Source organism: Coturnix japonica, chromosome 6 (assembly GCF_001577835.2).
Source record: "Coturnix japonica isolate 7356 chromosome 6, Coturnix japonica 2.1, whole genome shotgun sequence".
NCBI lineage: Eukaryota > Metazoa > Chordata > Aves > Galliformes > Phasianidae > Coturnix > Coturnix japonica.
In genome coordinates, this window is record NC_029521.1 from 28389430 (window position 1) to 28417372 (window position 27943).

At 43.1% G+C, this 27943-nt stretch overlaps 1 protein-coding gene across 2 annotated transcripts in view; it reads right to left on the reverse strand.

Annotated features, from left to right (window-relative positions):
• The window catches only part of CHST15 (carbohydrate sulfotransferase 15), a 38730-nt gene extending 19740 nt beyond the window's left edge, over positions 1 to 18990 (reverse strand). The window contains exon 1 of one of the 2 annotated variants that reach the window (XM_015867564.2): positions 18869 to 18990. The gene's annotated coding sequence lies outside the window, so the exon portion shown is untranslated. Of the gene's footprint in view, positions 1 to 18611; positions 18823 to 18868 lie in introns of those variants that run through there. The other variant, XM_015867565.2, reaches the window with a different exon arrangement.
• Between the last annotated feature and the right edge of the window lie 8953 nt (positions 18991 to 27943).

Sequence of the window (27943 nt, forward strand, 5' to 3'; positions counted from 1 at the left end):
ACCCATTCAATAAACAAACAGTACGAGTAATAAAAACTGGATCTATAGGAAAGAAAACAAGCTCAGGAAAGGAAAGGAATAATTGTGGATTTGCTCCGTCCTGCTTATTGTACACATTTGGCTGCTCAAGTTAGCACTTCTGGAAATAAACTTTGCCTGAACTCTCCCCTATTTACCTCAAAGAAAACAAGCAGCTGTTAAAATAAAAAAATGATAAGTCAATAAAATGAGCATTTTGATTCACTGATCTCTGCAACTTTCTTGCAAAATATACAAATAAGTGTAAAATAAAATCATTCAAAAACGCTCCTGCAGAGGTTTTAGAAAAGCTCTGCAGCCTCTTGCAAACTGAAGTTGTGTAGCTCCTCAAAAACATTAATGTGTGTATATACACACACACATAAATATAAATATATATATATATATATAAATACAAGAATGCCAAGAAATGACATCAAGCCACCACAGATGTTCTTAAAGCCAACACTTGAGAAACAGCTGAAGTCTAAAAGCCAGGATATAGTGGTCATAGCCCATGGTTATACATTCACCCTGTTGAACAACTGCCGAACACTTGCTCAAGAGCACAATACTCTTTAAAGGATGCAGTCCTGAAGCGCTTAGAGCCAAAGCAAACCTTCTGAATTGCCTCTAAATTGCCAATCTTGCAATAATAATAATAATAATACACCCCGTGGCTTCTTCCCTAACCCAGATGGTTTCTTCCTCAAGATATAAGCCATACAAGCTCTGTTACTGACTCATCAATGCACTTCACAAGAAAACGCAAGAAAAGGAACAAGCAAAACCCTCTATTTGAAAAAACTGCAAACTCTCTAAAACCACAGCAACAGCAGCATCTTCAATCAAATACGGACCCAGTCTTATTATTAGCCCAGTGGTGCTCAGGAAATAGTTACTAAATTTGAGTCACCACTTAGAGCATGAACACTGTAAGAGTAAAGAGATTGTTGGAGGCAAAGAGAAAGAGGGGGATGTAGAAAGAGGAACAATGCCTTCCCCAGAATCCCAACACCACATCTGAAAGTGAACCTCCTGGAGGTTCCTGGAAATGATGCAGGCACGGCTTCTTGCTGCTCTGTTCTGATGTGTTATTGTTTGAGTTGCCTTGAAAATATGAAAAATAACCATTCAGCCTGATACTGCTCGCTTTTAAATCAAACTTTTACAGCAGAAAGCATCACTAAAAATTTCACCACCACAGAAACATGTATCTTCACAATTCACTTGTTTTATGTTGACCTAGAATCAGGCCCATCATTTCTTTAAGTTAATGTCCAGACAGAAAAACCAAACAGATCTGAGAACAGCCAGACTCTGTCCTACCGGTAAACGTCAAAGCACATTGTGGTCTCTCAGTTAGACCTAATCTAGAATTAAGGTTTAGAAGGCAAGGGCTGCATTCCTCCACATTGGAAGCAAGGACAAGGACTAGTCCAGTAGTTAACACAGATCCACACAAGGCCATTTTCCATAAACAATTCCCATGCAAATTGTGTATCAATGATGAGAGCTGAAGCAAAGTGTTGAGTCTTTGGGCATCATCTGCCATGAAAACCCTAAAAGAAGAAAAGCCACCACTGCCAGCCACCAGGCCTGTAGTACTGCATGTCCCACACATGGAGAACCCCTCACCCCACACCCAGATGGAGCTCACACCACTGTGTTTAAGATGCTCCTCCTCCCCAGGTATGGAGCAAAATGTTGTTCTTACGTATTCATAAGGATAACTCAAAGCAGAATTCTGCCTAAAGTACTCACAGGCTACTCAGCACTTGATCAAAAGACATCACCTGTGATGTGCAGCATCTCCAACAATTCATCCTTTCACTTCACTTATTTTCTATTCATCTCACATAACGGATTGCTAGAGAAACACAAATGGAGTTATACTGAATATTGGAAAAGTTGTGCACTGTAGAAAAACTTCATCTTTATATTAATTACAGCAGGGCATGCCTTCTCACAGAAGAGCCATTTGAAGTCTGAATCTGGCTTAAAACATTTTGCATGGTCAAAGTTCAGTATCTTTTTTTTGTTATTATTATTAGTCACTGGTTACTGTAAGCAACCTCCAGATATAGCCTACACAGTTCTTGAGGTCACTCCACAGAAACAGAGAAAGTGATGCATCCATTCTGTATGGCTCACAGACTCCTTTCCCAATAATAAGGAACCCAATTTAAAAGTTGTGGCATTCAGAAAGCAAGCAGAAATCAGTTCTATTTAACAGCTACCAAAGCAGCTGGACTCTCACTGAATGTAACCAAATCACAAGCCCGAAGAGATTCAAAGTATCAGCATTAATGGCAACTAACCTTTATCCCTTGATGGAAAAAAAAAGTCACGTTTCCTTAAATCTCCAGAAAGACATCCAGTATAAACTATAAAATCAAAACAGACAGGAGGTTAAACCACTCAGCAATTTAATATCAGTGATAATTCTTCAGGTTGGCTTTGCCATATGCATTTTCTTTTGTTATGCAGCAAAAGGAAAAAGAACCAAGTAACTCATGGTAAAGGCAAAGGGAACACCCAAAACACAGCAGAAGTAATAAGCCTGGCTGTGCCATGAATGTTTTTATTACGTATTTAATAAGATTAAACAGCCCTTGAAGTTTTATTTTCAGCACAGGATATCACAGTACTCCATGATGACATAACTTCTTGCCTATGCGCACTTTCAAAGAGTAAATCAGCAGATCAGTGGCATTCCCTCTAAAAGAACTAATTAAAAACAGAAACATGAATCGAGGGCTTAATCTGATACAGGACTCTTCCACTCCAAGTATTTTTATCACCCAAATCCGGGGGGGGAGACAGGTAGGAAAAGCTTTTATATCTAAATACAGCTCCCATACACCCTGCAGTCGAGCTGTAATCAAAAACAAATAAGTGCTTATCTTCAGAAAGCTCCAGAGGCAAAGAGCTGCTGTAGTACTGGAAGAATTCACTTACTAAATGCAGGCTATTTTTTGTTTTAATCATGCACTTCTTTCTGGCTGCTGTCCATCTCACTTTCTTTTCAGACTCCCAAGCCTGCTCTCTTGTCTGAACCCCTGGGCAGACATTGCTGTGATTCACTTAAAAGTGCTCTTCTGGAGCAACTCGCTCAGAGACATGCCCTTTGCGTTCCTGCTAAGCTGGCTTTGGTGAGAACAGAGTGCTTGTTTCCATCACCTTATCTGACCACGCAAAAATTGCTGTCCATGGTCACACCAGAGCATCAAATAGTCCTGATACGGTGAGTACAGGACACACAGATACTACAGCAGTGAGTGCTTCCAAGCCACTAAGAGTGAAGCACAGCAGTGAGCTTGGATCGAGCTCCTTCTTTCACTGAAGAACAAGGCAGTGTGGTTGGACAGCCTTCAAGGCAGTCAGACAGCACACAGCAAGATCCTGGGCAGATAACAGCTCTTCTGGAGCACTGGGCAAGTGCCAGTCTTAAAACTGCAGTACGGATAACCCACAACAAAGATAACCTGGAAGGAGAAGATGTCCCCAGCACTGTCCTTTCATTCCTGACGCAAACAAACAGAACCTCCCCATGGTTTAGAAAAGACCTCTCAGATCCACAAGTATAACCCCAAACCACCCCCACCGTACCCACAACTCTCAGTGTCACAACCCCATGGCTCTGAAGGTATCCAACGATGGTGACCCCACCACTCCCTGGGCAGCTGTGCAATCATTCTACTTCCTTCCAAGACTTAATGTGTTAAATACAGACATCCTAGCAGCAGAGAGATACTTATATAAATTTAGACTAAAGTACAACAGTCTCACTGCATTTACTAGACTGTATAAACAAGAGTATGATTAATGCAGTGAAGCAAGTAGAAGTCCATTCTCAAAGCTTTTGTAAAAATAACATCTCTGAAGTGTACAATATTAGAGCATTAACCTGCAGAAGCAACACTGCTTGTATCTGCCTGCACAATCCAGAACCCATTCAAAAATAAGCGTTTCCTGGGTATGTTCTTCAACCAATCTAATTTTAACCTAGCAGCTTTATACATTTACACAGGGTAGCAAGCCAAACTGAGCACCCATCTGGCAATTCCATACTTCAGTTTTCCCTAAAAACATCAACAAATTTGTGGTTGAGCTGAAACTCACAGAATCATAGAATGGCCTGGATTGGAAAGTACCACAATGAACATCTGGTTTCAACTTCCCTGCCATGACATCAGAGTCATGTGCTGGGAGCAGCCAAGGGAAAAGCAATGTCCTTCGAAAGCCTCTTTCCTTGCATTGGTTGCAACATGAAAACCGAGTGACTGCCTCAGATTTAGGCTTATGCCATCCATACCCCCTAAGGCAAGATGCACACTAAAGCTTCTCCATGCTGAAGAGAAATAAATCTCCACACTCAGAGCATCTGACTACTCTTATTCAAGAAAGAGATACAGATAGAACATAGCACAGCTGAATTTGCAGGAAGAGATTTTCCAGTTCTGAAGAGTTATTTTCAGCATGGATCTTTGTCTCCTGCATTGATTACGGGTCCAGAACCAACACGTGGGAGATAAATGTTCCCAGAGTATTTCCAGTGGTCTTGCCAAGCATTTTTAGCCTCAGCACGCTGCAAAACTGTGGGCATTCACAGTTATGTTACCCTGATTACCAACTTGTTCTTTTTACACATTTGATTTTACTTGATTTTAGCAGCTGCTACCTCAAGTTGATTTAAAGTGAGAAACATATTCTTTCCACCATCTGAAATCTAATACTTTGTCACTTTGCAAACAGTAGGCAGTAGGGATGGCTAAAACTTGTGGGCAGTGAGAGATCAGCTGCTAATTTAAGGATGCTTTTGAGGGATGAATAACATTACATGGAATAAATAGAACATGCATAGTATGATGCCTTCAGTACCCGTTCATCTTATGGTTTGGTAACATTTACCTGCTTACAATAGAACTACAAAAGGGCATCTACTAGAATCCACCTGATACACATTCATGCTTCAATAAATAAGCAGCCTTCCTGAAGGGGATGGGTTGATGCAATACTTAAAACACAATATTGTTCTGACAACTCCAGAGTAAATGCTAGCACTTGCTCTTCTGATTTTCAGTGACTGTAAAAGGGATTTTCCTCTACCTCCAAACTGAATTCTCTCCATAAACCTTGTTATCTTAACCCTGTCATCTGAAATTTGCCATCATGACTCATATATGGTACCTTCTCCACAAGACGTGCATTAAACCAGATGGAAAAACATATCTCATCTGTACATAAGTACCTTGTAAGTACTTCTTCATGAATAGGGCATTTCATCTTTCATCTAGTGCTGAGTGCGTGAAAGGAAACATACACAGCTGCATCCTGAAAAGACAAACTGAGTGTTGGAGTCTGTCATTAAAGCTTCTTGTAAATTCAAACAAAAAAATCATCAACAGAAACTACTCATTGATACCAGATCACAACCGTGGCTTTGTCTCAATACATAAAGAAAAGAAATAAACGTTCCAAGAGCAGCAGTAACTTCTGTAAACATTCAGTAACTTGTATTCCTTAAGTGATGATACAGCAGATAAGTCTCAGCCAACTAAAGTACCTTGATATTTACTTCCAAAGCCTTCTACTGATCCTCATCAGCACTTCACCAAAGGCTTAGCCCCAGCCGCACATCCCTACCACACGTTCTTTAACTACATAAAAGCGATACTAATTTTTACCAACCAGCCTACAAGATGCTATCTTTCTGAAGACACTTTGCATGGCTGCACTCTGTTATCTGCTGATGGCAACGTGCATCTTCACAGGCACAGAGCACATGATAGATGTGGAACCTAATGCCATTCGATAACGGCTTAAACGCTCGTTATCATCCTCATTTCTTCGGATAATCACAGCTAAAAGATAATGTTCAGACAACCACAAACTTGAGGAAATTCAAATATCTTCATTTGCTAATACTTACTACTACTGGAAAGAAGTAGTCTTTCAACAGTCTTTCATCAGCATCTCACAAATTCGCTGGTCTTCACGCAGCGTTCATAGCTCAGAAAACTCTAGATCGGTGATCTTTGAACAGCAGAAGGATTCCAATTTACAATGAAACAACAAATAAAGCTATGCCACGTGCAGGACCAACCCGTTCCCAGTAAGCACACACCATAATATCCAGAACAATACCATAAATCCATTCCTCAGTCATGGGGGTCACTGGTTCCCTGGACTTGGCCGTGTGCTCCTATAGGTTTCACTGTATTTATTGCCCTCCTGGCAAGAACACAAGCACAAATGCTTCTGCATGGTTTATGTTACACTTAACCAAGCTGCAGATCGTGAACAAACATGATAAAATCTGAGAACTTCCTTTCTATGGACAGAAAAAAAGGTTAAAAAATAATAAAGGAAAAAAAGAAAGAGAACAACCACCAATTCTACTGATGAATGCACCAAGAAAAACTTGGCACATACTCCTCCCCACCCTTCCTCTTCTGTAAGGTTTTCTTTAACATAAAGGCAACCCAGACAGTCTTTATCTATGGCTCAGAAGTCAGCCAAGGCAAGCTCTGAGAATCTTTTCCCAATGGAGACGTTAATTACTTAAGTAACATATGAAGGGCTCAAAACTCATTTCTTAAGGCTTTGCATTAAAACATGAAAAAATTCACCCTCAATGCACCCCTGCTTGAGCACCAGGGGGAAGCTCAGAGGAGGACAGAGCTTCATTGGGACATTGCAGCTGAAATCTGGACCTTCAGTAGTTATGGAGCACTCGTTCCACTTCTTGTAACGAAACTCCGACTTTAGCCAAATTAGTCATTTAATCAAAACCAGCTCCAGCAAAAGCACCTCTGAAGTGCTGAAACATGTTTCCACCTGTTAGGTTTCTCTATTTCCAATAGTATTTACCTCGAGTTAAAGACACAATTCTTTGATTTTATGAGCCTAATTAATAACTTAATTTAGGTTGCTAATGTGTTCAAGGCTTTCAGACACCCAGGAGACCCAAATGGCATCAGGTGCATACAGATACATTTGGAAGGGATATTTCTTTTTTTATGTGAAATAAACTGTGGATTCCTTAATATATGTCTGCAGCAAGGTCTATGCTGAGATAAAAGCTTAAATGGGTGTCTTAGGGCTAGAAGAGGTGGCTTCCAAGCTCACTTATGGTTTCTAAGCACTACTATGCAATATAAATAATGACATCATAAAAAAATCCCTAAAATTCTGTCAGTAAATGACAACACAAGCATTCTAGGAAAGCAGGATTCGTTTTTCAAAAGTAACATTCATCGCTACAAAGCAAGGATAAATAGAATATGTGTGTGTTAGGGAGATAACATATGCTTCTGTAATGGTGCATTTGGCAGTGGAAGTGTAAGCTATAGCTGATGCACCGAACTGCAGCTCCAGGGAAGGCCCTTGTATTAGTGCCTCAAGTCCTGAGAAATGCAAAAAAAGGGCACCGTGCTGACCTGCTATATAAATAATGCTATTGAATTATGCCTCCAGCTTTATTAAGGGCACCAGAAGGAGTTTTATGGTTTTAGAAATATGGCATTGTACAACTTGGTCTGCGCTTGGTCTCCTTTAATGCTTTCCACCCTCAAGAATGCTGTTAACAAAACTCGCCATGCGCTGCAGAAGGTCATATCAATCATTGTCTGCTGCAAAGATCACTCCACACCCACACCCAAAGTCAGCAACAGGCAATAAAGTGCTGCTAAATGCCACATCTCTCATCACAGCCCCAGGAGTGTGACTCAGCAGCCAGCAAGAGCCATCTCAGATGGAGCAGCCCCACAGCACAGAGGTAAAGAGCTGGCTCTGGCATCCCTCTGTCTACAAACACCTCTATCACCAGCACAGACAGAGCCTCATCACACACATGTGGGGGTCTCTCAATCCAGGCCGTGAGATTCTCAGCCAAATTGGTTAGTTATTATTATTATTAAGTGATTTTGCTTTGGTGTTCTGCCCGTGAGAACTCTCCACCTTCTGGCACTAACACTAGTGGCGCACCCAAGGGATAAAGACTTTGTAGTGTGCAAAAACTGTGAAAGTAATTAACCTCCTGCTTTTACAGTACCCAGAGTGCGGAGAAATAAGGCAAACTAGACAGCCATCCTAGCGGCACTGGAGAAATGACAGCCTCACCACTGGACATTCAACTGAATTTTTAATTCTCTCACTTGCTTAAATCTCAGAAAATGCCTTCACTATCTAAAATTCTAATCATTAAAGTAAGTGCCTCCACAGATTCTGAATAATCCACAAACACAAATAAATATGGTGTAAAACAGTGGAAGCCCAAGCACAACCTAGATATCCTTACTCACCAACCAGAATCCTGTTACATAGGGATTGAGAGACACTACCCAAAGCTCAGATAAGCATTGCACAAGATAGTCACCGGCAAACCAAACTCTAAATAAACCATCTAAGGCAGTGCTGAATCTCAATTTCCCCTAGTAGCCACATTAAACCAGGCAAATCTCAGCCTCCCGACGAGCTTGAAAGAATAAACAGACTATTTATGTTAGTGGCAGACAGAACGCAGCGCCTCCGGCACTGGGCCGCCCCTCGCTCCGACCGCGGTCACAGATGGTCTTTTCGGAGCTATTGCGGCGAGACCTGCAGCAAGGAAGTGAAACTCTCAGTAAACAGCCTTCATTTAAGACACTGGGGCCCCCACTAATATAATTAGTTTCATATTAGCTGCTAAAACACCAGTTTGACCCACTTATTGGTTAACGCCATTTCTTTTCAGGTGATGTTCTCTGGTTTTGCTCAAGCACTAAAGAAAGGGGAAAAAAAAGAAAGGGCTGTGTCATAAACTCTTGCCTCAAGTTACTGAATACCATACTAGAGCACATTTTTCCCACCATAGATGAAAAATGAAGGTAGGTAGTCTTTCAAAACAGCTACTCTTGAGGACCTCAAAGAAAAAGATAGGAGAGAAACAACATCATTCAAACATCAAACAGTGGATTTATGCCCTCCAATCTGCATGGAACACAGAACTATTACAACACCAGACTTTATTTGGGATTGAAATATTAAAAACAAGCAAACAACAGCAAAGAAACAAATTCTGAAAAGCACTCATCACTCTTCTCCAATAAAAATCCTGTTTTCAGTCTCTTCGCTTCCAATCCAATAAATTCAGTTTCTACTTTCCCACAGTACTGCCTTTGGAAAAAGACCAAGCGTGCAGCAGAGATTTAGCATCACTAGTAATGGGAAGGAAGAAACATTGCTTACCACAAGGACCCAGAGCACGAGCTCTTTTCTCACCAGTGAGAATGGCCAATCAGCCATCACATCCTGCCCACTGAGACAGCTTATGCTCGTTGGGGTTGAAAGAAGCAGTTTTACACTGGGCACCAAGTGCTTCTTCTACAGTTTAGAACACGTCTACCCATATTTACATTCTGTTTTGAAGACTTTAAAACCTGAGGATGAACTGCAGAGTTCTGTAAGTGGATGTTGTTTTCCCTGTCTTTGCATCTTTCCACCTTCCTTTCTGTCCTGCATGAGTTTTTGATCCATCTCACTGCTTTTAAACTGGCCAGAAATGAACGTGTAAACTCCTGGTTAAGGCATCTTTAGTGATTGTGCAGTTCGTAATAAAAAAAATCCTTTCCATAAAATGTACATTCATCCTTTCAAAAAATTCAGTAAGCCTATTAATTATGCTTTTAAGGATTGGAATTCAAAATGTCACTGCTGACATTTAAGGCTCATAAAAAATGCAATGTCTATCTTGTCTGTGAAAAACAGGACCATACAATCTATTTTGAGATGAAAATATTTATTAAGGAAGGCAACTTGCCAATTATGAGTACAAACAGGAACAAACCTATTTAGAGCAAGCTGCTATTTTTCTTTTTATAATCTTCTACACACGGGGACATATTTCTCCCCAACACAGCGCACAAACTAAGTGACATCTGGTGGCTACAGGCTGTAATATAAGTCGGCAAGTCATTGTGATGCTGTTAACCATTTTGGTTAAGTTTATTGCTTCCTAGTAAAGCTGTGAAGCTTCTTAGATGTTTTATTCATTTATTTTGTCACAGATACTTCTAAGACTCTCATTTACTGTGATCCCCAGCAATGGTGACAACTGCTGTTAGCTAATTAAGGTGTGGTTGTCACGTTCACATCAGGAAAAAAAAGGATTCAAAAAAGGAATTGGCAAGACATGGCAAAACAGCACTGAGTAAGTTTAGCCAAGCTACCCCAGTGCACATCACAGAGCCAGGGCAGAAGGAAAGGGTTACACACACAGTTTTGAGAAGGAAATCCTTCAGACGCTCATATTAATGAATACTAGCTTAGATTTCTCCAGGTTTTTACATTGCTACCTTTAAAACCAAAAGAAATGGGTGTGATTTTATGCTGGGTTCAGCAACGTACTGGTACCAAAAGCGTTAACAAACCTGGAAGTCTTTCCTCTTTTCACCCCTTCTCAATCCTCAGCAATGGTCCCATCTAATCCATCCACGCCCTCTGCACCTACACCTGCACTGCAGGTGAAGCAATTAGAGCTGCCCTTCCAACTCCTGCAGCCAGAAACACGGATCCCTTTAGGAAAATAGTAAGATTCTCTTGGATAATCAGCAAAGATGTGGTGAGCTACAGTTAAAATTATCAAACTGCCATCAGCGTGCTTTCAAATCTTGTGATACCAATCTCTCCAGTAATAAATATCTACAGGAAAAAAAAGTCTGTAAGCTCTATCTAGCAAAAAAAAATCAGAAGGAATATAAACAGAGTCTAAATATTTATCAGCAAAGGAAGTTCAAAATTATCTCTGCAAAGTAAAGTGGATGGCAGGCTAAATCCAGAGCCACTGAGTGTTCTTCGATGGATGCGCTAGAAGGAACTTGGTTCTCAGTTTGACATCACTAAATCAAATTAATTCCTTCCTCCTATTCAAGTGCTACCTAAAAATATCCCTGGTGCCAAAAGGGCAACACTAAAAATGGCCCTAAGACCATTCCTGAATGGTGCCCCAATGCAAAAGGCTGAACTCCTATCCACGCAACGCAATAAGTCTATTTAAATAAAGAGGTGGATTCAGGGTGTTGGCATCACTTTGAGTGCCTAAATATCCATAGCAAGGAAGTCCACCTGCACACTCGCTTCCCTTAGCCCTGAAACCTGCACATCTCCACATTACCTCATAAAAAGGGGACCTCTGTCATGGAGCTGCATTAGGAGATAGTAATGCTGGGGGATGGGGAAAGTCTGTGTCCCAGAGGCAGCGGGCACAGAACAGCCCCTCAGGGCAGAGGGCACAGCCCCTTGCTGCCAGAACTCGGAGCACTGGGTCAATGCTCTCAGACACAAGGTTTGGATTTGGGGTGGTCATGTTTGAAGCCAGGGGTTGGACTCAATGGGTTGGAACCTCATGGGTTCCTTACAGCTGAGGTCATCCCCCAAATCTATGAAATAATAGAGCAGTGCTGTTATCAAATGAAAGCATCATCCCCTTTCACATGCTCTCAACCCCAGCAAACATCACTTCCACCTTCAGACTTCCAAGCTGAACTAAGGAACACACGCACAGAAACCTCCAGCTGCACGACTCCATCTCCAGCAACTCATCAAGAAAACTTTTTAGGATCTCATCTCAATTTATTTTTTAAATCCTGGCACGCTTAAGTCAGCAGGAAGAGTTTTCATTGATTTCAATGAAGCCAGAAGTTTACCCTGAGAACTGCTGTGCTGGAATGAGCACAGCATTTATATCACCTAATTTGAAACCCCGTGATTTGTTGCTTAAATGCAGCTCAGTGGTACTGGCTGATGCAGAACTATTTGTTACCATTAAAGATACACAGATAAAGTTATTAAAATACTGCAGTGTTACATTTTTAGGTATTATGGTTGGGAGAGTCTTGTTTCAGTAACAGGCAGGTGGTTTAAATGCACGTGTTGTCAGAAAGTGAATTTTCTTAATACAGAAAAGCCTTGGCAAAATATCTAGGAATTATAATAGCCCAACAAAAGCCACTGTTGGTATTTAAATGGTTACATGTATTTTCAAAGTACATTTTTCAGTATTTCTGTCATTTATTATCCAACGTAGCTGCATAGCAAGATGAAAACCTACGAAACTGGAGAGATTACTACACCCACTTAATGGCTACCATTAAAAGACAAAGCTATTAAATCACAGCAGCAGCTTTTTATGCATTCCACTGTATTACACCAAAAACGAGTTACTGCAACATAGAAACTGTTATTTCAAACAGCAAGAATACTGATTGTTTCTTAAGCTGTAGGCAGAAATAAGGAGCAGATGACCTGAAGCCACCTAGGAAGGATACCTTATCCAAAGAGTTACTGAAACCTGTTTAAAAAAAGATAAATTAAACAGGCAGTGGAGACTGAAACTAACGATTCTTTATTGTCACCATCCAGCACCATTAAAGGCACCAGAGAATACACCAGTCTGCTCCCAGTTCAGAGTCCATACTGAACTTCTCCAAAACAAGTGGAAAACATTCCCATTGCCCACAGTTTGGAAGAGCCAAATTCTGGTTTCCCTTACATCACAGAATCACTTAGTTTGGAAAAGACCACCAACACCACCAAGACCAAGCATCAGCTCATCACTACCATGTCCATTAACACCATGCCCCTCAGTCAACACCAAGAGCTGAGCTGCTCCTGAGCAACCTCAAAGCAAGAGTCCATGTGGGATTTCCATGGATACCAATACATATATTCCATTTTACTACACTGAGTATTTTTAATTTGGCTGCTTTCCTTAGCAGTGTTCCAAGTATCTCCTCTGAAGAGTTAAATGCTTCATTATTTAAATAGCCTGATGTTACACAAATCAATTTTTCCTCCCTCCTGTAATGCGAGCGATGAGCTTAGGATCCACTGCTCCCTTCCGCTCACCTCTCACATCTCATTTCTTGTTCAAACTGTTTTAAAGCTGACATAAATAGCTTTGCAAAGTAATTCTAATACTGAATGTCAAGAGCAATAGTGGTTTCATTCTGATTTATTCTTATCTCTTCCTCAGGCAAGTTAATCCTCAACCTGAGATACCGTTTTCATAGCTCTATAATTTATGATTTCTTTTTTCATCTAAGTTATTTTCCTTATGAATAGGTCCAACGAGCTGCTCAAGCCCTGAAGCTGTAATAGTCAATGCTGAAGTGCTCAAGAACAAGTTTTTGTCCTTTTATGCAGAGACACAATTCTAGCTCGTGCAGTCATTGTTCTTTGTAGGTTTTCACCCAGCGAAACTGAGTCCGTCTATCTGAGCTCTGCACTTGCAATGAATGCAAAACTACTATTCAAATATCATGGTTAGAAATCCAGAGAGCCACCAAAGTAGCAAGGAGTTACTAATCCTGAAGCACAGCTGCAGAGCACGAACCCATGCTCCTTTGTGGAGCTGACCTGCCATCAGCTCTGCATGTGCTCAAAGCCTGATGCACGCATGCAGCCTGGCCCTCTTCAACAAAACAGCATCCAAGATGCTTTACAGAAACGACCCCAAGCAATTTTCTGAAGTCTCAGCAATCAAACCAAAAGGATCAATTCTACAGCAGTAGTCTACAAATGTGCTAACCATGACTGCAGGAGGAAGAAGAGCACAACCCTTGGCATCCCACTGTGAAAAAGATCTATGAAGAACTGAGCTTTAGGCGTTCCTTGGCAGTCTTAGAAGTTTTAAATTTCTATTTCACTTATTTAGCGTTAACAGTGTCTACCTCACATTATCTGTTTAATATCTTTATATGTCTGTCAAAAGATAGATTGCTGATCTAACAAGTAGCCGAAGTCCAAGAGGTTGGAAAGGAATACCAGATAAACCATAGCAAAATGGCTTATGGCCAGATGGCCCTGCAAAAGAAGTGTTGGCTTTAAGACTTTAAAGACTTCTCAGGGGAAGAAGCTTCCTAGAGAAGAGCTGGCCTTGCAGGCAAACCCATTTCATTACATGATAAATATTCCTAGTCTTAAATGATCCCTCTCCGTTTCCTCCCATTCCTTGCTTTACACAGTCAGACCTCCTGGCTATACCACTCCTTCTTCAGAACAATACATTCTGGTATTCACAGGTCATTACATTCTAACTTAGGCACCACACAGTTAACACTGCACCCAAACGCACAGTTTAAGGGTCTACAATCCAGAATCAAAACAGGTTCCTAGATTTTAGATTGCTTCCAGAGGATGGATTCAAAGCCCAAAGCTGCACTTGCACTGGGGCTGCCAAAAGGACTCTGCAGGTGTCAATTTCAGTCTGGGGAAGGGCCGCAGCGCTTTGTTCTGCCAGTATCCTATCAGATATTATGTCTTTCCATCTTTCACTTCCATGTTAGCATGAAATTCTAAAGCCTGTGGCATTTCCCTACTACTCATCTGGGTCCAAGAACAGGAAGAGGCAATGGGCTGGTGTTGTCAAACCACTGACTCCAGTATGCAGCCACAGAAGGACACAGAGGACACAGCCAGCCATTGCTACCCAACTAGACTTCATTTCAAGTGTTTCTTCTTGCTTGGCAGCAAGCACCTCACCTGTTTGCCTCTTAACAAGGGCACCATGCTCCTCCAAGTCGCGTTTGCAAGCCACATCCAACAGCTGCTGGAAGCCAGGTGTAACATAAATCAATAAATATTCCACAGCAAAGCTACATTAACTGCTTGCCCCTAAAGTGCTGTTTAGTGGCATGTCAAGCACAGCTGTGTAATCAAAGGATTACAGAGCTCCCATTGCAGCGCGTCTGCTGCTCTCCAGCTCCTTGTGAGCTTTCCCTTCTCCCTCGCGTGTAAAAACCAAAGCAAGCAACTGGGGTAGAATTGTAATCGCGTCCTTCAGATCAGAAACACAAATGCAAAGGTTGTACAGACAAACAGTCAGTGTGGCTGAGCACACAGTGTGCTTTCTGGTAGATACACATAAGCAGCCCAACATATTTGCAAGGGAGCAGGTCAACAATGCTACGTATAACCGGGCAGTTTTAGTGAGATTGCAGTGAAAGTGGAGAGATCAGTGTAATTCAGGCTGCTTTGAGATAAGAGCTTGTGGGAGCTTACAGATCCCGTCCCCTCGTGTGAATAGCTGTATTTAGACTCCAATCTGGCACTGCAGTTCTTCAGTTAAAATAACAAACAACAACATAGCACTGCACTAATTGCATAAATAAATAATACTCATTTGTGGGGGGAAAGCCCTGAAAAATTTACTTTATTGGAAATTTACCTTATTTTTTCCACCGTGGTTTGCATTCTTCAGCCAAGAAATGTGGTGGGAATGCAAAGTAAAGAGAAAAATGGGTGGAGTGGGGGGAGGACTGAGACTGAAGAAAGCAATTAGGGAGCCCAGCTCAAGCCAGGGGAGGCTCCTGTAAACCTCCAAGCTGTTGGAAATGGGGCAATTCACATCACCTGAGTTTTCAGAGCAGCACCGAGTGATTTAACAGCATATTTCCTTGCAGTTTCTGGTGGCAGGATACATAGCCCTTAAGGACAGAGTAACTGCAGGTGTAATTAAGTCCTAGGAGGTAGAAGGAGTATATTGGCACCTATTTAAGTCATGGCTCTCTTTGCCTTACCAATGTATTGGTACTGAAACAGCAGCACAGCTGGATGCTGCAGCTCCTTGAGTCAGTATGCCATTTGGGCAACATTAGCTACTGCCTCCCCCTAAGGAAAGTGTCTGAACAATGATTAGAACACAAAATGTAAAGGTAACACAGTGCTGAGTTACAGCTTATTAATATCATAGAGTGGCCTGGGTTGCAAAGGTCCACAGTGCTCATCCAGTCCCAACCCCCTGCTGTGTGCAGGGCCACCAACCATCAGACCAGGCTGCCCAGAGCCACATCCAGCCTGGCACTGAATGCCTGCAGGGATGGGGCATCCACAGCCTCCTTGGGCAACCTGTGCCAGTGCGTCACCACCCTCTGGCTGAAAACTTCCTCCTAACATCCAACCTAAACCTCCTCTGTTTCAGTTTAAAACCATTTCCCCTTGTTCTATCACTATCAGCCCATGTAAACATGGAGTAAATCCACATATATATAGATAGATATACGGATATATACACACCCAAATAATATGCTGCATCTTTGACCAATGGACATAGTTTTAAATAATGAGAAGGATCCCCTATCCAGGCAGCAAAGAGACTTTAATTAAAAAAGAAAGCCTTACATGGTGATGGATATGTAGTATCACATCATCAATGCCCCGTGAACATTGGGAGCTTGCTGCCACCCACCTAACTAAATACCAATTGGAGAATGCTGGGACATGTTCCATTACTGAATAACAGTGCCCACTGATTTCACCTGGGCTACCATCTCAGCCTACTGAAGCACCTGGTTCTCATACAGCTCCTGCCACAGGTGTCTGCTACCAGCCCAGAAAAGCTAAAATCACCCTCTGTGACACTTTGATAAGGTCTGAGACTGTTCTGGGTACTGGCAGGTCATTAACACAGAGTATAAATCACAGAATAATGATTTATTGATCAGTATTAGAATTGTTCATCCCCATTTGTAACCATTTCTGCACAAGTGTATTTACTTCATCCAGGGGGCTTATGACTTTCTGGTTACTTCCATTTTTCCCCCATAAAAACCTACCACGTGTTTCAGGTTCCATTAATTTGATAGTTACCAGTTTGCTTCTAGCGAATCAATCCATTCCAGCCAGTAACTACAGAGCAATATTCTGCACTTGAAGAAGACAGCTCCCAAATCACGCTGCCTCCAGGTACAAATAGCACAGTGCCTGTGTTGCTTAAAATAGCATTAAAATATCAGCAGGATCTTATTTGCCTCTCTTTGATTATGCCCACATAATCCCATCCTTGCTAATGCTGCGAGTGGATTATATAACTTTATCCTTCCACTTCAGCCACACGAAATAATCCAAACATCAGAGCCTGCTCCAACCTGCTCATTTGGAGTTTCCAGATAACTCCTTTTTGTTTAGCAAAGAAGATAAAATCCATTACCGTCTTCCCCTGCATTAGTGGAATTAAGTGTTTTGTCATGCAAATCTCCACCGTTTCATCGTGTTCCTGGTCCAGACCCTCAAATAAAGCCCTCTGAAATTGAGATTACTCTTCCTATTACAAAATCTGAACCATAAAACTGTTTTGTTATTGATTTTAGAACTGCGAGTTGACTGCACTTGCAGGCATAGGATCTAAGTGCCATTTAAAGGGGAAAAAACATGTATTAGTTTCCCTACTAACTCTCCATAGAGGTAGTTACATCCTTTCTGCATTCAAATTGATTTTGCTCCTGGTGGAACACGAAGAGTCAGCCAAATACTTTGACTCAATGCCCAACAATGGGATGGCACCAGCAGCAAAGGAACTCTCAGGCCAAGAGATCATAGAATCACACAATGGCCTGGGTTGAAAAGGACTACAATGATCATCTAGTTTCAACCCTCCCCTGCAATGTGCAGGACCAACCACCAGACCAGATGATGTGGGCCAACATTTTAATTGCTGTCAAAGAGAAGCTCCAGGGCAGCTATTCCATTGGTATCTAGAGGGAGTATGTATATATACGTGTGTGTCTCTATATATGAAATACTTGTATCAATTTATATGAATAGCAATGATAGAAATGTACACAGATGCACAGAGATGCTTTGCCATCTCACTAATGGAAACTTCCCTTCTTGCCAGAGATCAGGCATTCCCCAGTTAGCATGAAGCGCAACGCTGTTCGTTTAGGCATCTGTTTACACCCGTGAGCACATAAAATTTTCAGTAAGACCTTAAAAATATTTACCCTTCACAAACAGCTCCAGCAAACTCGGAGTTCTAACCTGCAATCTGCTCAGCTGAGCGCTCTGCTCTTTTCTTGCTCACCACACACAAAAGGCACGCATCGATTCTCTGGATGGTCACAGTTTTCAAGAAGCAAAACTTTCCTCGTGTCGCATGTAAATCGATCGATAGGAAGACACCTTTAAGCCAAAACCCATAGAATACAATGGAAAAGAAAATGTTGTATTTTCATATCTGAAAGTTTGGTCAGTGTTGAGATGCACCAACTAAGAACTCAACTCTATCATCCCGAGGCACTGCAGCATAGTGTTAAGAGGCAGCAGCAGCAGGAACACAACAAACCAGCCAAACCCCAGCAACTCACCCTTTACGACACTGACAAAGTTCAGATAGAGAATTGTTGCTGAAGATCCTCTCACCGTAATAACCCACCCCCAAACCCTGACTGCACTCCCGGCAGACACACACAGGAAGCTATTTTTACCAGCCAACAGCTCGCATTTAAGAAATACCCCTCTCTTCACCTAAAAATACGCAGTGGTGAATAGCAACATCCATCCGCAGCTTCATTCCAGAGACGCGCTGCCCGAATGGGATGCAACCCTCATACATCTGCTCTCCCAAACCTCAGCAACCGGCACAGCGCTTCCCCTGCACGACCAGCGTGCAGCCGGCAGCGAATCTTTGTCACCGTCCCCAAAGCAAATCCCATTATCTTCGCACCGTTCCCAAAGCAAATCCCATTATCCCTGTCACCATCCCTTCGGCAAACCCCATTCCCCGCGCTCCACGTGCCGGCAACATCCCCCCGTGTCCCCCCAGCACCCACCCGCGATGTGGGGACGCTCCCAGACCCCACTTCCCAGGGTGGATGGAGGTTACGGTGGTACCCGCACGCTTCGCTCCGAGCCCTCGGTGCCTCCGGGTGGCGACGGCAGCAACACCGCACAGCCGGGGCCGCCCCCTCGGGGCTCCGCGGTGCGCGCTGCGTGCTTCCAACTTCCCGCAAAGTCCCCGCTGCCTCCCAAACTTGAAGAGATGCGACCTAAAGAGCTCCGAACCCAACGAGGATCTCCGATCTCCTACCTTCTGCTCCGCCTGCCCGCAGCCGGGAGGCGCGCCCGCAGCTCCCTCCGTCCGCCCATCCGCGCTGCGCCCGCCGCCTGTGCCCTGCGGGAGGGGGAGGAGGAAGAAGAAAAAGGGGGAGGGAGGGAGCAACCCCTCGCCACTCCTCGGCAGCGCTGCGCCGTAGTCCTGGAGGAGGCGTGCTCAGCTCCGCGGGGGAGGAGGTCCCCAGCAGTGCCTTCCCCCCCCCCCCATAGATATACACTTGCGCTCCGACCCGCTTGGAGGAAGCGTTCCGAAGGAGATGGGCTTTTCCTGAGGGATCCCGCAGGAAATTCCGTCCTTCCCGAGCAAACAGAGGAGGGGAGAGGAGGGGAAAGGCGGCATCGCAGAGCGTGAGAGGTAGAGCCGAGGAGGGACACGGCTCGTGTCGGGTCCCCATCCCTCCTCGCAGTACCGCCATCGTCATTTTTTGTAATGAAATCCACTAAAAAGCCAGTAAGCCGGTACTCAATAAGTACAACGTTCATTCTCCGTAGAGAGGACGCTGCTGTGTGTGCATACACACGTTCATGTGAATGCACAGCCCGTTTCTTAAGCCATCCACATAACATGTGCACGGACCTTCTGGGACACAACATGCTGCTTCGCACAGCTCTCACCCCGAGATGTGCAGCTGGTGTGTGTGCACAGCCCTCTACACTTCCCTCCTGACACTGCATGAAGCCTCGCACGGGCTTCAGTCCACACATTTAATGCTCAGCAGTGTTAGTGCCAACAAGTTGATGTAATGAAGCATGAGCTGAACGTGAAAATACTGCATTTTGCATGAGGTTTTCCAACCAGCGTTGGTTATAACTTTCAGAAGCATCAAAAACACCCATTTGTGGGAATATCCTTTGAAGTGAAAGCGTAGTAATTGTAGTAAAATACAAATTTAATGCTACGAGAAACCTGACATAAAGAAATAGTAAAACACAAAACAGAGCCTTCCAAACTATATTTGGGATTTGGAGCAAAGCAGGTTAAGAATCTCCAGTGGGTGATTGATTATACACCTGTGAGACAACATGTAGATAATTAAGGGATGGACTTAAAATCACACATCCATAGATTTCCTTCCCTGTGGTGCCTGTGAGCTCAGGATGGATCAGAGAACCTCGGGTCACATTGGAACCTCACTGATTTTTCATTGTAAAATCATCCCGGAGCAGAACAGCTGACTGAGGGAAACCTGTGACTTTGGGAATATTCACACACCCCACATTCCTGCCCTGGGTTGACCGTGCTGCCCTTCATGGCCTTTTTAGGCCTCATGAGATGCTCTGAGCTGTAATTACACACAGCCATAAACCTACATAATTATACTCCCTTCCTTCCTTTTTATGTATTTCAAACAAACACCAGGAAAACAAAGTCTCTGTTCCTTGGGGAATGCTCTGTAGCGCTGATCCCTACCGGCAGCCACCTGGAGTCGATGCTTCCCTGCAGCATCCACAACATCCCAGATGGTCCCTGAAGGTTGTGTATTCACAGTGTATTTTCAGTGCTATCTGGTGACGTGGAGAGGGAAATCCAGCATGTTTGGGCATCGTGAGTCACTCTCCAGCAACTAATTATGTTATCGTGGACAATTATACTCGGGGGAAAAAAAGAGCATCAGAATAAATAATTTACACAGCCAAGTTTGGACATCGATTATCATGTTTCAAGACCACAGAATCATAGAAGCACTGAGGTTGGAAAAGACCTCTAAGATCATCAACCCCAACCCATCCCCACCATGCCCACTAACCGTAAGCTTATCTAGCAGAAAAAGGTGGGGCAGCCCTCTTTCCCATTGAAAAGTACAATGGGGATTGCATGTGTATGAAGGTGAAAGGTGATTTTTGTAAGTCAAGGCAGTCCTTCCCTATTGCCATCACAAGCTGCTGACCATGCTGGGGTCAGAGGCCTGAAGGAGGGCTCACTGTCTGGGTTTGCCCACAGCAGAGCTGCACATTTACAGCCAGATGTAACTTTGTGATAAACTAGTTGGAATGTGTCCTCAGAGCACAGTTTTGATGGAATACTAATCTGGGGAAATGGACTGCACTGTACTGTCAGCATCTTTAGGTTACCCTTGCAAAGAGAGGTGGAAATGCTGATGTCTCTGCTCTGTGCTTCGTAGACTAAAGAGAGAAGTTCATTGCCCATAACCACCCCACCCAGAGGCTTTTGCTTCCTGCTCCTGCTGCTCTCAGGGAGCCCTTTTCCCATGACCTCCCACCCCCAGGCACAGTTTCCAAAGCCTTTTTCAAGGCTTGGTTGGAGTTGGAAGGGACCTCTAAAGGCCACCTGGTCCTACCCCCTGCAATGGACAGGGATGCCCACAGCTCCATCAGGTACTCAGAGCCCATCCCCTGACCCTGGGTGTCTGCAATGAGAAAGGCCGAGAGCCTGGATCTGCAGGAGCTGTCAGGTTGGGATTGCCCCCTGGGTGGGGATTTCTGGCTGCAAGTGGGCAGTTTCCATGCAGTAAGCCCAAAGAACCACAAGGTGATGTATGTAGATATATGTGGTAGCAGTTTAAGGAATCACTGCGCTGTGCCGCTGATCCGCTCTGCTGATCAAGGCATGGCCAAGTCTGATTTCATGCTGATATTCAATCCTGTTCAATGCACAGCCGCTTTCTAAGACAGGCTGGGGTCAGGGCTGCCACACCGTGGCTTTTCTTCCCTTTTGGCACTTCTTCCAGCTGCACAATGGCTCTACGTGAAAATCAGAGAAAGATTTATTCTTCCTTGTGAACTGTTTTCCCATTATAATATTGGTACAGCTCTCACCGGAATTAATGGAATGTGTATGTTGTAAAGAAATGCGTTATTACTTTTATTTTCCCCATGGTATCCTGGCAACAGACACATCCTTAAAATTCAGATCACTGGTTTCACGTCTTATACATCCTTTGGTGCTGAGTAAAGGGTACACCAACCTTCAAAAGCTCTGAATGTTTCTTTGCTGCTTTCCCAACTTGCCAGTGGCAGTGATGCCTCTTTCCCATACATCCCTGGACTGCATCTAGGAGTTCTCTCTCAATCTTTAATCAAAGACAATGGGATTTATTCTTTTTTTACTATTATAGGCAAAAATTAATACTGTAGCGGAGTTAGATAAATGTGTTGGGATTTAGTTTCCCATAAATGGTCTGTTAGACTTTAACGATGTATGTTCAGAGCCAGTTTCCCTTTGCCTAACACCATCCTTTTATCCCAAGTGGTATGTCCTTCAGCACCCTAAATAATTCCTTTTTATTTGTGATATTTATGCCCTCCAAGTACTTGTTGAAGGGTATCGTTTCCCTCTTAGTCATCATTTAGCCAAGTGATTCATATTAAGTTCCTTTAATCTTCGCTCATAACTCAGTCTCTTCAGACCCTTAATCATTTTTAATGCTCTTCTATGAATTCCTTCCAATTTGTCTGCATCTCTCTGGCAATGAGATACCCAGAGTTGAACGCCGCATTTTAGGCATGATCTCCCCACAGAAGATGTTACCTCCTGCTACTTTTATCTACCACTCATTTAACAACATGCTGGAATCACAAAGTAGCCAGGAATCAATTAAAATAGATTTTAAATGGTTCAGCGCTCTGAATTACCATAATGCTTTTGTGGCTCTGCATGCAACAGGAAGGCTTGGAGCTGGATGAAGCTTGCTGCTTTTTGGAAATACGTGCCTTTAGCTCCAAGGGCAGGCGAAGCTTTTCAGCTCAGTGCTCTGTGATCCTCTAGAGCAAGGAGCTGGGATTTAGAAGAAAGTGGAGATGGGTTCCAATTGGCACCAGCAAGAGCTCACGTGTGCTGATTTGCGTTGCTCCTCCTCTCAAGTGTGTGGCACCAACCAAGGGCTCTTCAAAGCCGTGGTACATCCATGTGAGCTGGCAGCCAAGGGCCTCAACATTTGGCTCTAGTTTAATTTGTTTTCGTAAAGAAAATAAGTCTTCCCATGTGCCCAGCTCAATTGTTGCCTGTTGCTTTTGTGAGTGAGGAGGGAAGAGTGTTGCATTTCTTTGTGCTACAGAGTAATCTTTTCCATTCCATGTCGTATATTGAAAATGTTGCTCTCTAGGACCACTATAAAATCCACATCTTCTATCCCTGTGCCTTTGGCAGGGAATAGTAGGTCACTGGGACATTCTGTGTGCCCTCCACTGCCCAGCATTTCTCCTTCCATGTCATGCATTATTCTTCCTCCAGCCCCTGAATTCAAATTGAACCATTTAAAATTTGATCAGGTACATATTCTAACCAATACGTGGATTCTACATCTCTTATTTCCTCAGCTAATGTTGACCATTCTGCCTCAAGAAAAATCTGTTTAACTGTATAACATCTTATAAATGTAAGTAAATTTGCATACCTTATTCTTTCCCCCTTTGCCATCTGTTCATGCCTAAAGGTAAGTTCCATCCAAACTCCAACCTTCAACAGCACCTTCAGCATTGAAAAAAGATTGTGACATGAATCTAAGGCACATTTAGTAAACAAGCAGTCAGAGAATCATAGAATTACAGAATATCCTGAGTTGGAAGAGACCTGTAAGGATCATTGAGTCCAACTCATACCTCCACACAGGACCAGACTGTGCATCTTAAGAATTACTCACATTCTGAATGAAACACTATATACTGCTTGGGGGAAAAAAAAAACAACAATAATAATGAAATGAAAAAGACTGTTTCTTTTAGCCACGATTTGTAAATATTTCAGTTACCAGGGTTGTTTTGTTAACTGGAGTACTTGGGGAACATGGTCACTCTATGGACTTGCCGTTTGCTGCAATAGAAATCCTATATATGAAGAGCAAATCCCATGCCTGCATGAGAGGGGATCCAGGAGGTGCTCAGACCTGGCAAGACATTGCTAACTGGCTGCAGTGTGGTTAGAGGGGCCAAAATGTGGAGCCCAGCTATAGGCTGAGGCCTCTCAATGCTTTTGCAGGCTCTGGCTTCACCCTCAGGCAATGCCCCTGATGGTACTGGGTGCAGGGAACATCATGGTCAGCGCAGTTCCCATAGGCCTGAAGTCACGATGAGGTCAGTGTGTGAGGTCAGACCCTTCAGAAGAGGGTTTGGTTGTGCAACAGCTCATGCCATGCTTCCTTCCCTGCAGACCAGATGAGGGACCCTGACCCCATCCAGCTGCAGGGCGATGCTGCCAGCACACTTTGCTGTTTGCCTTTGTTTTGTGTACACAAATAAAGTCATTTAACTTGCTAGACACGGTGTGTAAAACATCGAGCTGGATCGGCTGTCTTTACCTTCAAAGTTATGCAAACCATTATTATGAAGATAAACCACATACCTCCTTGCTGACATACTGATAAATGTGTTCTCCAAGTGTAATTCTCTCTGCCAATTTCAGGAAAAAAATGAATATTCCTTTTGTTTTCTGCCTATTTTTTCTGCCTTTTTTCCCCCTAAGTCAGGCTTCGTTACGGAGCCATTTTGACGTGCAATCATTCTTCCGGTACATCTGCAATGATAAAACTGGTAAACACTTTCTTATCTCATCATTTTTAATGACTGCCGTCATTGCAACAGAATTTTGACTTCAAGGGGGAGTGCCAGAGGTGGCAGAGAACAGGGAGGCAGCATTCAGTCTGCATCATACAAAGAAACAGCATGGGAGGGATGAATCCCGTGTGTATATTACCTATTCTTACCGCGTATTTTTCACTGATGAGTTTATACTCACAGAGTTAAAACACTGCCATGCAAAGCTGTAAGGGATCTCCTGTTTTCTCCTCATGCTGCTTACTTCCCTTCTCTTTCTCTGGCATTTAAGAGCTGGAGCACAGCAGCAGAGCCTCTGTGCTGGTAACATCTTGCTGAATCAGGCACCTTGGTGCAAAGCCAATTTCTCTGACTCCCGTGGTCTCGCATGAGAAATCACTTGTGTTGAATAAGCGTTGACCATGTAATATACAGCGCCCATGACTCACGGGGTATTCCAAGCGAGCTTCCAGATATCTTGATATTGCCTCACTATTTTTACTGAGCCTGAACATGTTCCCCTGAGCTTTGTTCATCTTTGTGTTCTTTTTTCTCATCCACGTTTCCAGGGGCAGGAGGGAGCCTCCCCACTTCAGGCAGTTCACCTCGTCTGGCACAGTCCCCTCCTTTCCAGTTCACCCACCTGCAAATTGGGAACAATAATCAGCACTTAAGAGAGAGAATTCACACATCTTGCTCAAGACTTCTAATGCTGGGCTCTCCAGTGGCTCAGCAGAGAGAAACAGCTCCTCATTCAGATGCTTTGAATGGCCATCTGATGGGGCCTGCTTCTCTCTGCTGATGATAAGTTCTTAACTCAAGCACCCCAACATCAGACTCTTCAGTCAGTGCCAAACAATGTCAGCATCCTCTCTCATTTCTCATCCTTCAATCACTTCCACGCTCTGCTTTCCACTGATTAACTCAGTGGTCTCCCATGTGTGCAAAGCTGAGCGAGATGAAGGATGAAGCTCTTACATACCCTCAGTGATCAGAGAGGGTGAATGAATTAGTATTTCAACAGCACTTTAACTGTGCCAAGCACGGTGAAAGTGCTATTAATTATCAATATGGTCAGTCATTATTATTCATTAGTGGTTACAGCAAACTACCAAGAATTGAGCTCTTTGTGTTTCAGTCTCAAGACTGAAACTGTGTGACATTGAGTAGGTCACTTTGCCTCTCCCAACCTTATTTTTCTTGTCATGAGGATACCTGCCTCATTCTTAAAAGTAATGTAAACCTTAATTAGCTTTGAAAAGAGCTGTGAGAGCTTCTGGAGGAAAGTGAAATACCGACCTCAAGCTTTACTATGCAGGTTGTATGAAACACTTGGATGCCCAGGGAGGTGATGGAGTGCCCATCCTGGGAGGTGTTCAGGAACCATGGAGATGTGGCACTGAGGGACATGGTTAGTGAGCATGGTGTGGGATTATGGTTGGACTCGAGGATCAGAAAGGTCTTTTCCAGCCTTAACAATTTTCTGACTCTTACCCAGAAGTACTGAGGATGGAGATGCACACTGAGCCAGCGCCCCTCAAAGTGAGAGCAGAGGAGCACCACTGGAGAGATCAGATTTGGAAAACCTGCATCTCTACTGCTTATTTCTTGTTGCATTGGCAAACTGTCTATTGTTAAACACTATTGGCTTCCCTGGCAACCACGAGGCATGTTTATTTCCCCGGAGTATTTCTGAATGGTAAAATTATCGTTTTGGATATGGGCAACTGATGCCTCATTAATTTGCCATGGTTATATTGTCATATTTACTCACAGTGTTTGGGAAACTGGGCACTTTCCTCCACACCTCCAGTTGTCACGATACCCTCTGGCCATTATTAATTTATTCAATCCATTTTTATACTTAAAAACTGCCAGCTTCTGATGGCTCGAAAGCAAGACTAAATAAAGAAAAATGGCTTTAACATAACAATCGTGGGAGGTCCTAGTGGGTGTTTTATGGAGTGCTGTAAATAAGAGCAGCAAAGAAAGACAGATCGGCAATGCCAAAATGGTAAGGTGAACAAACATGCTGGAGTCCATGTTTTTCTGTAAAACTCAGCTACATTTCATTTATACCCAAGGCTAGTAACATTATCATAATGGTGCAAGAGACGGGGCTGTGTTGATAGCTCAGTCAAGATCTCACACCATTCATGAAGCTCCCCAGGGATCACTGATTGAATTAGAGCAGGATCCCATAGTGATACAGCCACATCTTCTTATCATCTTCTTTACATTTACAAATCAGAAATAGAGAAACACATTATTCCAAGCTAACAGGTTCAATCAATTATTCTCCATTTTTAATCTCTCCTAACTTCTGCCACCAGGTGCTTGTGAATAGACCCCATCCCCCTGTAAGCCCCAGAAACCACCAAAAAAGAAAGCCAAGCTCAAATATCTGAGTTGCATCCATACAAATATACTCTTAGTTGAGATGCTGTTACCACAAGTGAATATTTTGGATAAAATACCGACACCAGTTAATGCAGATTTTCTGCGAGTTTGACCACAAGTTCCCTCCATCAAGTTTACACTGAAGAAGTCTACATTAATACAACATCAGGCTTGACATTTGCCATCTGTTAAACCAAGAAACTCTAAAGTTAAATTCACTGCGAGAACCAATGCTTGGTTGCTCTGCAGTTGCCATCTGTAGTATTTCACACCAGTGTTTATTCTGTTAAATTTATGCCTTAGTGTATAAAAACGTCCACCAACTATAAAAGCAAATGAGCAATGTGACAGGATTCAGCGTAGGAAGGACAATAACTTTAGAATTATCAGATTGTGCAGACTTAAAAATCTCAAGATTTAAGCTTACATAAGCTTCTGGTTTTTCAGTTTAAGATATCCATGCTTAGCATTTGAAATCTTGCAGTATCTTTTTTCCTTCTGACTGCACATTCAGCATTTCGGCTTAACTCTCATTTCAGACTAAGGAGGTACCATATGTTTGAGAGCAATTTGTTGAGAATAGATTATTCTCTCTGCTGTAGAACATACTACCGCTTGGTATTAATGGCTCCTATAGGAGGTTTTTAGGTCAGCACAGTCTACAGTGTTGTAAAGTCGTGTGAAAACCTTTGGTGCTCAGCCTGACGTTCTTTCAATGCCAAATTCACCTTTCTACTGAACAGGGAAAAAAAGTGAGAAATATACAGGAATGCAAAAAAATCTCAGTATGATTTACTTGGAGGTGACTATATTTACAGAACACAAGATGACCTAATGATCTGTTTGAATCACTTAACGAGTGCCACAATGCATTTGCTTCCACAAATTTTTCTGTTCCAGTGGGTTGCAATTGCAGGGTGTTGTCCCCATGACCACAGCTCCCAGTCATTCATGCCAAGCAACATGACCTCTGTTACTCACAGACATAGCTCCTGCAGTCATGGAGATCAAAAGAACATCGCAGCCATTCCAGCATCTCTAGGCTATGCCAGGCCAAATGCTTGTGCCTTGGCCAGTTGGATGTGTCCTGCACCAGCTGAGCTGGCTGTGTGCTCTCAGATCCCCCTCTGACACAATGTCTGAGCCCACCTGGAAGCTT